Below are 10645 nucleotides of genomic sequence, written 5' to 3' on the forward strand. Positions count from 1 at the left end.
AAGATCTGATCCTTTTAGTTTATTCCAAATAGCATCATCTTAGGGTGGTGAGACACTGGAACAGGTTGTCCAGAGAAGTTGTGGAGGCCCCATCCCTGGAGGTGTTCAAGGCCAGGTTGGATAAGGCTTTGAGCAACCTGGTCTAGTGGGAGGTGTCCCTGCCCATGGCAGAGGGGTTGGAACTAGATGGTCATTAAGCTCCCTTCCTACTCAAACAGATTCTATGATACTGGGTCTCTGACTACCAAGAAATTGGAGACCTGATTTTCATAGCACTGTTGCCACGTAGTGATGTAGTTTACCATGATAAGCATGCCATATTGATTATGTATAACCATAGTATGGCCCACAGATACATAAAGAACAAACAAAAAAACCCATCCACAATTTTTAATTGTTTTCAACTCCAGGTGGTCTGAGGAGCAGAAAGCTGAGATTTCATGGGAGCAGAAGAACAGCTATTTGGTTTGGATGGAAGTAGTCAGCTTGTCAGAAGTAACAGGGTGCACGGTCAGTATTGCCTGAAAGACAGCAGCTTATTGGATTCCTATGAAATAGCGGTATTAAACTTTCAGAAGCAAAGATCCAACTGGTAGGTTAGTAATTAAAGCACAGCTTGATCCAGGAGAGATCCTCTATTTGGTCAGTGCTTGCCAGAAAATAACTAAATATTTCTGTAGGTTTTTTGCAATTGCAATTACTTTTGGTGCCATCCTCCAAAATAACGATGTTACATTTCAAAATTGCAGTTTCTAGTTGTAGATCTCTGAGTGTTTCAAAAGGATGAGCATATTTAAAATAGACTACGTCCTTAGTGCAGTCAAGCAAACATTTCCCCATCAACTAGGACATATTCTGTCTTCTGATCCCTCTCAGGTTTAATACTATTTTGCATTCTGCTACTGATTGGCTCTGTGGGTCTTGGAGGAGTCAGTGTGCAAGTGGGACAAGTTATCAAATGCAGAAATCTGAGATGCAGAAATTCACTTCCTTCACAAATACAAGTGTAATATGCTATTAAATAGTAGCTATTATCTTTATTTTACAGTGGGGAAATGAAGTGATATGCCTTAAGGAAAAAGAACATTTCAATGATAAAATCAGGACAGAAACCAACAATTTCTGACTGAGATCTGTTCAGTGTTTTCTGACTGGTACCATACACCAAGTTAGAAACAGCATTTACAGGAAAGCGTGTCCAGCAATTCATATCTGAGGATCCTCATTTGATTTTGCAAAACTTTCATACAGCTGAAAGTTTTCACCCTTGGTATCGCTAAGAGAACTTGCCATTAGCAAATGTTGACAAAAATAGTTGTCATTGCTGAGAATAAGACAAGACAGGAAATAAGTCGTCTTTTTGGGGGGGTGTCAGTCGCTGCTGAGAACATGAACCGGTAGGAAATATGCCAGATTTCCTCTTAACAAAACTACAGTTGATCCTTCAGGAAGCTCTTCAGTGGCTATGAATTTGGAGGGGAATTTCATGTTTGGAGAGGTGAGGGTTGCACTATATGAGAAACTCCTCAAATTCCAAACGTGCAACAAATGTAGGTTGTAAATGTTCAGGAGACCCTGCTACACCAGTCTTTGGAGGTAGTTTCTGAACTCAGGGAGGTCTGATGGACTTGCCATCCCCGTGCAGCACTGCTACAGCTGCTACATCTGGGCCAGCCTCACGCTCTTGTGAAGGCTCCAAGGCAAGGATCACCACAAGGAGTGAACGGACCAGCACAAGATATACACTTATCACAAAGAAATGATGAAAAAATATCTGGGCAGTTCTCTGTTCAGTTCATCTCAACTTCTTCTGGAGCTGGGAAAAAAGAGGTTTCTTTTATCAGCATACAATGTGTGAAAGGCGGTGGGAACACAGGTGTCTTTAGCATCCTTTTGGGACTGACTCCCTGGGGAGGACAGCCTATCTCATAATGCACAAGTTCAAAGGGCAGAGGTCAGTGCTGTGAATCAAAAATGCCTTAACTTGCTGATGAAAGCATAAGTGTCAACATGCATGGTGTATACATAGGAGGTCTGCATTTCCCCCTTCCCTTTAGTAAACCTAGAGGTTATTCACACACACACTCCAAGCAAACGTGGGTCTACACTGAAAGAAAATTATTGCAAATTTAGTCCCTCTAATGTCATGAAATGCCAGAATTAAGCTTTCCTTTAATGCGGCATGCTGTTGTGTATATATTATGATACACTTTTTTAGTGATACAACTACATCCTGCTCATTGCATGAGGTCCGTGCTTCATTCAGTACACAGGAACAGCTGAGATTTCTTAATGAGAATCTGGGCAGGATTTTTATTAGCACTGTCCTTCTGCACCCTCTTTTGTTTACTGAACTCATTCCCAGTACATCTCTGAATAGAAAATTAAAAATGTAATATATTATGTCATTATTCTGAAAGTGCAGCTCAGCTCAGCTGTAGCTGAGTGCTAAGACTCAGTAGTCCAAGATAGGAAACTAAAAAATGCAGACTAAGCAAGCTGTGAAAGCCTAGTTTTCAGGTCTTGCCTCCCCCAAGTTGTGTGACACAGCCATGTACAGCTGCATTCACTGTGGCACTAATCCTACTCTCCTTTAAAGTTCCCCACTCAACCCCAAAAGCTGACCACATTCTGCAGCAGACACAGCAGAGACCTTTCAGAGAGCAGCATGTTTCAGCCCAACCCCAGAAAATATACATCTTTTACTCTCGCTGGGCACAGTTCCATCAATGTCCTCAGGCTGACTGACTGTAAGATATGTTTGCACAGTACAGAATCCTACAGAATACATAATACCTGAAGGTATCACAGGTAAATGTGAATTTGAAAACCTGGAATGTCTTCTGATCTATCCCAGAACTGACCAGCATATCCAATGCCTACATGCATGCACACAGAAGAACAGGCTCCTCTCTTCAAAGGATCCTGAAGGTGGACAGATTGACCAAACCTCACAGAGCAAGGCAAAGCACCCATTCCTCCTGTTTCCCAGGGGGCAATATGAGTGATGCATTTGTGGCACCAGGAGCAGTGGGGAGAGAACAGCCTGTAAAGCAGCAGCAGCTGCAATGTGAGAGTCTCCACCTTCAGACTGCCAAGAGGTTCAATATGCCACACCAAAGAAAAAAGCAACACATTTAGCTTAGATATTAGGAAGAAATTTTTCACTACAAGGGTGGTAAGGCACTGGAACAGGTTGCCCAGAGAAGTTGTGGAAGCCCCATCCCTGGAGATGTTCAAGGCCAGGCTGGACATGGCCTTGGGCAACCTGGTCTAGTGGGAGGTGTCCCTGCCTGCAGCAGGGGGGTTGGAACTCGATGATCTTCAAGGTCCCTTCCAACCTAAACCATTCTGTGATTCTATGATAAATAGCCTGTTTCTTAAAAAGAAGCTAAAGTGGAAACCCATAATCCATTTAAAGGTTTCAGAAGAGAATCTGTTCAGGAAAACCAGCAAGTATGCTCCCTGTGTGGGTTAGCTCCTTCACCCATGACTTTTTAATATAACAGCTCTAGGGGATCTTGAACAAAGATGCAGTTTTCATACATAGATGTCCTCTTGAGTACTCTAAGATAGCCCACCCAGCCTCCAGCCATCAGTGCAGAAGGCATGGGGCTCCAATAGGTCCTATGTTGTCTCTGCAGCACTGTGTGGATGCCTTGGCTACCCTTGGTAGCTTGTGTCCAGGCATCTGCCTTGCTCCCCATCAAGAATTTCACTGGGGTTGTCAGTGTTTTGGCGTGCATGGCCCATTTGCTGCCAAACACCCAAGGCTCCCACATACCTACCAACTGCACCTGCCTGTCTAAAGCAGGGTGCCAGAAGCAACAGTGAGTCATTGCAGTGTTCACCCCAAGACACTGTTGTGTGAGGAACACGGATTGTTCTCACTGTGTTTTGTTTTTAATGGGGCTGAAGCCGTAGTTCCCACAAAGCTTAAAAAGTGGAAAAGAAAACCTCAGATGACCTTTCAAGGGAGGATAGCTTGGGAGGTGCCTTTTCTTTTAAACTAACCTCAGCAGAAGAATGAGGAAACAGTCAGATAAGTGTTAAAATGAATGATGAATCCACACATCAGATAACTGACCCAGTTTTGAAATAATATTGTACTTTATTATTTTAGATTGAAAAACAGGACTGTTCAAAACTTAAAAGATTAAAACTGCTCCAACTGCAGCCAATGGAAATATTGTCTTTGACTTCAACAGAAACAGAAAATGTCTGAGTTAATCTGCAAAAACTTTGAACACTGGAGTGATTACTAGTTGCTGCCAATTGTTAGCTTTCCTCCATTTCAATCATGTTAAATCTTTCATGGGCGGTACATTTCATTATCATTTATTTATTTGCTGTCTAACTTCATAGTTTCTCTACAGATTTTTGAGAGGAAGATGAAAAGCTGATCTGCTTCCAGAATCTATGATAGAAAAAGGCCCATCTAAACAGACAAAAAATGGAGAAAGAAAGCCTACTTAGATCCTATGAAGAAGGCAAGAGAGATTGCTGTTATTTCTTGGAGGGAGCTGAGAGATGAGCTTACTAAATATTCACATTTTATTGATCATCTTCTCTTAGAGCAAAGCCTTGTTGCTGCTGTCGCTCTGGCTAATCTGTCATATCACACTCCCAGCTTTATCCACATATACTCACTCTGTGAAAGAGAAATCCATAATGGCAAAGAAAAAGAACATGTATATGCAGGATGGTGCTGAAGGTGGACTGTGCATGAATAGAACTTGGTCTTTTGTTATTCAGGGATAGTAGCACATTGCCACAAAACAGATTTACCAGCTTGCCACTGCTTTAAAGATCTTGTTTCCTTTTCCTCCTCTTTCTTTCCCTAGATCCACACGCAGTCACACAGTCCTGTTCCATCCTTTGCATCAGCTTTGGTGCTCTTGAGTATGTTCAGGGTTTGAGTCAACTCCATATGCCATCACAAAACGATTCACCTTTTTTCCTAGTTTAATATTCTTCTTGCTTGCAGTAAATTGAATTGGTTTGGTGCAGGGTCAGAAAACACAAGCCAGTGCATGTGAGGGGAGGAGGGCCAAGGCAGGAGGAGAACAGGGAGAAGGGCACAGAGCCTCCTCCTTTATGTGGAAATGAGCTGTTAGACCATCTCAAGCCCAAACGTGTAACTTTACCCATGGCAGCTTTGCTGCAGACACTTTAATTCTTTGTTATGTGCCCTGTAGATTTGTCTTAACAGCCATCTGCAGCCCATCAGTAATTATATAGCCTGGCTCAGAGGACTGAGCAATAATGTGATATACAGTGAACATAAAGAACTCCAAGAGAAAACTGTCTTGCAGACCAGACATTAAATGTGTTTAGAAGCCTAAAATATAGAAGAGGAGGAGGAGTAGTACTGAGGTGTTTATGAAGCACTTAGGTATCCCTTGAGAGCTGTGCATGTCTTTCTAGTTGTAGCATCTTTGTCTTCAAGAACCTGGCCCTCACCTCCACACAACCTCCTTGGTCATTTAGGACCGTGTCTTTCTTTCTCCAACACAGTCTGAGAAACAAGTGTGGTAACAACACCAGAGCCCCTGCAGCCCATGGTCCACAGCTACTTCTAACAGCAGTGTTTACACAGTGTGTGGGAGCAGTGGTGAGACAGCAGCCGGCAGAGCTGTTCCCTCACACAACATGGTTTCTCCCAAGGAGAAAGCAGAGCTATTGAGCTCATGTTCCACTCGTTCTTCAGGACCTGAAGCTCTATCCAGGAATACAAGCTGCTGAAGAAAGATAAAAGTGGGACAAAATTATTTGAATACCTGAGCTACCCAATGGAAGGACAACGTTTCCTTTTTTGATATAGTTGGTCTGTTTGCAAATTGGCATTTCAGCTTCATTAGTATTTGCTGAGCTAGCTAACAGCATGTTTTACTCTTGAGATGCCTGGAACATGCTTAGGCTTATTAATAAATTTAATCTTCTGTTCCATATAGTAATAAGCAGGTTTCTACTTGGCAGTTTGAACAACTATTTCATGATTTAGTGAAAGCCTTTTCCTTGGTGGAGTGCCACAGAATTATACAGCTCTTATGAAAGGAAGATTAGAGAAGACTGGTGGAACTGGAGTCATGAGAAATTTGAGAACAAAAGTTTCTCATGGGATAATGCACATGACCAAAACCTGCACATGTGCATACACTAAAAGGAGGTTATAAGGTACCATAATTCCCGTATCAAAGCCCAAGAAGAAAATAACTAGCATTAGACTGAATGATTTTCAGCATGGAGTCTTTTGGCTATTTCTGCTGTTCTTCCTCTGCCCCATTGCACGATATGTGGATCTGTGCAGGCCCAAACCCTGTCAGCAACAGTGCCTTGACGCTGCTACTCTACAACCCTAGTTTTGGAAGAAACTGGCTGGCAGCAGCTAATCCCATGAGCAAAACCCAGGAATCCTGGTGTCAGAGCCACGGAGCGTGGGAGCACTGCGGGTTTGGCAGGCGGACGATTGCTTTTTTACACAACTGTGCAAAGTACAGTTCTTGTGATAAAACATTACAGTACATTACAGGTTATTTGGGGCAAGGGTTACATTTCCCCTAGACTTATCTTGGTGCCTGATGCATTCTTTGGCAGAAATGAGGATTTGGACAAAGATTAAAGAAGATACGGATGTGAACAGCTGGGTTACCACATGGAGGCTGTATTCCTGTTACTGGCAGTATTAGCAAGGGTTAGAAATGTGAGGCATATAATCATTTACAGGCATAGGAGAGAAACCAGGCAGTTATTTTCTATAAACCTCAAATACCGGAACAATGGACCCTTGGGGGATTTAGTAATGTGAAGCATGGTTTGGGTTCCAGCTCTTACCTCACCTGCCCAGCTTTAACTATTTCTTCATACTTTAAGTAAAAATCTTCCTGAATAACACCTGTAAGGCATATATATATATCACAGAGCCTGAGCTAAAACAGGGAATATAAGCAACTGAAACATGAACCTTGAGCAAAGCAAGGTTATAAACACAGACTCAATTCTATGACGATGTAGCACTATTTTAAAAGCTTTTCACATATCTTTATTATTTTATGATCATAGCTTTAGTATGTTGAATGGCCAAGAGAATATGGTCTGTCAGCCCTCCCAAGGGAGAAAGTCTGCGAAGGGGTGAGGACACGGTACACACTCCATATACACGCTCCTCTGACCTTCTGCATGGGGAGATCAGTAGGTCACCTACTGAGTCCCACTTCAGGGGTTTGCCGGGGGATATGCAGCTCAGACCAACGGCTCCCTCAGTAGTCCTGACCTTTTCAACAGTCATAGAATCATAGAATCATAGAATGGTTTAGGTTGGAAGGGACCTTGAAGATCACTGAATTCCAACCCCCGTGCCATAGGCAGGGACACCTCCCACTACACCAGGTTGCCCAAGGCCACATCCAGCCTGGCCTTGAACACCTCCAGGGACAGGGCCTCAACAAGTTCTCTGAGCAACCCATTCCAGTGCCTTACCACCCTCAAAGTGAAGTCCTCCTTGGCCCAGCGCTCTCCCCTGCACTTCTCAGTGCTTCTGCCTTAAACTCCTTTCTGAGTTACAGCCCATTAAGGATGCAATCTCATGAGCGCTTAAAGGCTGGCTTAGAGCAGGGATGCCACTAACCAGTTCCTGGCTCCTGTTAGCCACACAGATGCAAGCAGAGGGGACGGGATGAGAAACTGTGTGCACCGAACCACTGCCCAAGTCACTGCCTGGGGGGCCCTGCTCAAAGAGGAGCATGTGGTGGGGACACAGTGGGGAGGGAAGCTGCATGCCCTGCCTCCAAGCACTCTGCATCCTGCAGGCAGCCTCTCCTCACAGGCAGGCTTGTCACCCTCCGCTGCAGGAGTCCACGGGGCGCTGTCACTACTCTTTCTTACGCAGTAACTTAGTGGCAGACCTCATGGGAAACTGAGGCTCTTACTCTAAGATAACTGGATCATCCCCTGGACCTGGGGGCCTACAGTTAAGGTAAGCAATAATTATTCTAGGTACTTAAATTAAGCATCCTGGATCCCACCCAAAGCAGCTTAACATCTCTACTCCTCAGCTTGTCTACCTGTACACTAGACCACTTGCTGGTTCCTCAGAAGTGCTATAAATAACAACAGCATATTAAAAACTGCTATAACTCTAAGTACTATGCCAACTTTTAAAATGGTATCAATTAGTCCACTTAGAGAAATTTCACAAAAGGCTTTGTCAATATCTTCTGTTTGACCTCTCTTTGAAGTGGGGTCTCATGCACAGTTCTAACTTCCCTCTGGAAGTGAGACACCAAGAGGTACTTGTCTGGTGGAAATGCCTTGGAGGTATGACTACCTGATTATCTACAAAGAATGCATTATAACAAATACTGAGTTTCTCTCTCAGTGTTCTCCTTTTTCAAGGTTTCTTCTTACTATTTTGATTTTGCACTGATTTGCTGTCTAAAACCTTTAGAAAATCACCAAACAACCAATTTCAAAGAGACAAGGAGAATGCCTTTCCAGTATTTTTCAACTTTTCAGTAGAACTTTATACTCCATATAAAGTAAATTATACACAATATACAATACGAAGTACACAAGATTAAAATACTTTGTAATTAAATATTTGGAGATAAACTTGCAGCTGAGGAATGTGTCATTGATCTCTGGAGACAATTCAGTGTGTGATTACTAGCAGTCTGTTTTCTCCACTCCTGCTACTTAACGTATCCTGTTTTTTTCACTGTATTCCTGAACAAAATACTTCAGTGTAATATTATGTCGGAAAATAGATTAGTCTCCACTAGCTATCCAAAGCCAGAAGAACTAAGGTATGGCGCTCAATAGAAATCTGAGATTGCTTTTTGGGAGTTTTGTGATGGCCATAGCTAAGTAGTACTATTATATAAAAGCCTGTAAGTAATTATTTTTTCTTGCCATGTGAAAAGTGGGTTAGTCTTTAAGGAAAATTATGTCCTGCTTATTAGAAAAATACCAAAAGGTATTTGCTGACTGCCTCAGTCTTTCTAACTAGAGGCAGTTCTTGAGACTAAGCTACTGTCTGGGACTTAGTACTTTGGACAAAAATCAATAGGAGAAAATTTATGTGTAATCTTTTTGTGACTATCCCTGCTTCAAATTGACAAAAAGATTAAGTGTTCAAATCAGATCCATTTTTTAGACTCTGGGCTTACTTGGGGGTCTGGAAAGCTTTCACTATAGTTTTTGAAAAACTCTTATCTTATCAAATCCTACTCTGCTATCTCATTTTCTTCCTGAAGGTTAGGTTGTTTCCTGCTTCTGTTTTATCTAAGGTACAAGCACCTGTATGTATGGCCATTTAAAACACAAGAGGATTATTCCCATTTGCTTCATTGTCACATGACCAAAAGCCCACAGAATGAGCGATCTTGTAAATATTGACTACTCTCACCAGGAATCAATCCACCATAACTTACACCGCAGTAACAATATTGAATGATGAAAGGAGACAGAACTGCAACACACAAAAAGCTCCCAGGCAATGAACAAATACACAAAGAAGGGGAAAAGCAGATCTTGACTTGGGAAATTTGTGGTATTTTAAGCTTTGCAGGTCTAGTACTGTGGCAGTTCAGTATCTGAGCTGAACCTGACCTGAATGCATCTGGGTACAGAAGAATCGGAGATTCATATTAGATAAATACATACATATCAGACATTTACTTTCTCTGGCAGGGAAACTCCAGTAGGTGAGGACACATCAAACTGCTCCCAGGATGGGAAAAACTTGTGGCTCTAGGTTGCTGCCTGGCAGAGGAACATGCCTCCAAGTGGGACCTCTGAGCCCAGGCCACTTGCCATGGCCCATCCTAAGGCAGGAGAGCAGCACGGTGCTAAGGCCACTTTGCCCCTCCATGGCCTGGTGTGTACTTGGCACAGCAGCTCACTGGTTCTGCATTTATTTTGCAGTCTGGAAAACACTTAAGGCTAAAAATTGGTGTTAAAACCAAGGTAAGAGCTGCTACTAATGCATCTTTCTTAGGAATTCTGCTTTTTTACACTATAGATCAGTATTTTAGTCTTAGCTGCTAAACTTCTCTGTATAAAATAAATATGCTACAGTTTGAGTACGGCAGGAAAGACAAGGCTGTTGCTAAAGAGAAAAATATTATTTATTTATTCTACTTTTCAACTAACTTGCAAATACTCCAACTGATATTCAGCTAATACTTGGGGTTTTGTGGGTTGTTTTCAGGAGAAGTTAATCATGGAGTTAGGACTTCTTGGTGTATCCTCTCTCAGTGCAAGAAAAGTGCACAGACCTGCACTCCTGCCTGTGGTGGAAATCCAAATAATCCAGGAATTCAGTCTCTTTGATATGCTGCACAAATGTCCGAATTCGGTCCTTTGTAAAGCTTAGCTGTCAACAAAGCCTTTGGAAGGACTTTTCCCACAGCCCCAGTTTCAACCTCTATTGTTTCTGCTATCTTATGCCTAAAAAGAAATTTTACTGTTTCTGAAATTGATGATGAATTAAATGACACATTAAAGAAAACAACTTGGGATGTAGAGAGGATGAGAAGGTTGTCAGTCTTCTGCTTCATTACTGAGCACCTGGCATTCCTTTATCTTATCTTACATAGTTATTATTTGCTAAGAAAAACCAATGAGGTCAGCCTGCAGAAAACAA

Source organism: Vanellus vanellus (genome assembly GCF_965231255.1).
Source record: "Vanellus vanellus genome assembly, chromosome: 3".
In the NCBI taxonomy this organism is placed as follows: domain Eukaryota; kingdom Metazoa; phylum Chordata; class Aves; order Charadriiformes; family Charadriidae; genus Vanellus; species Vanellus vanellus.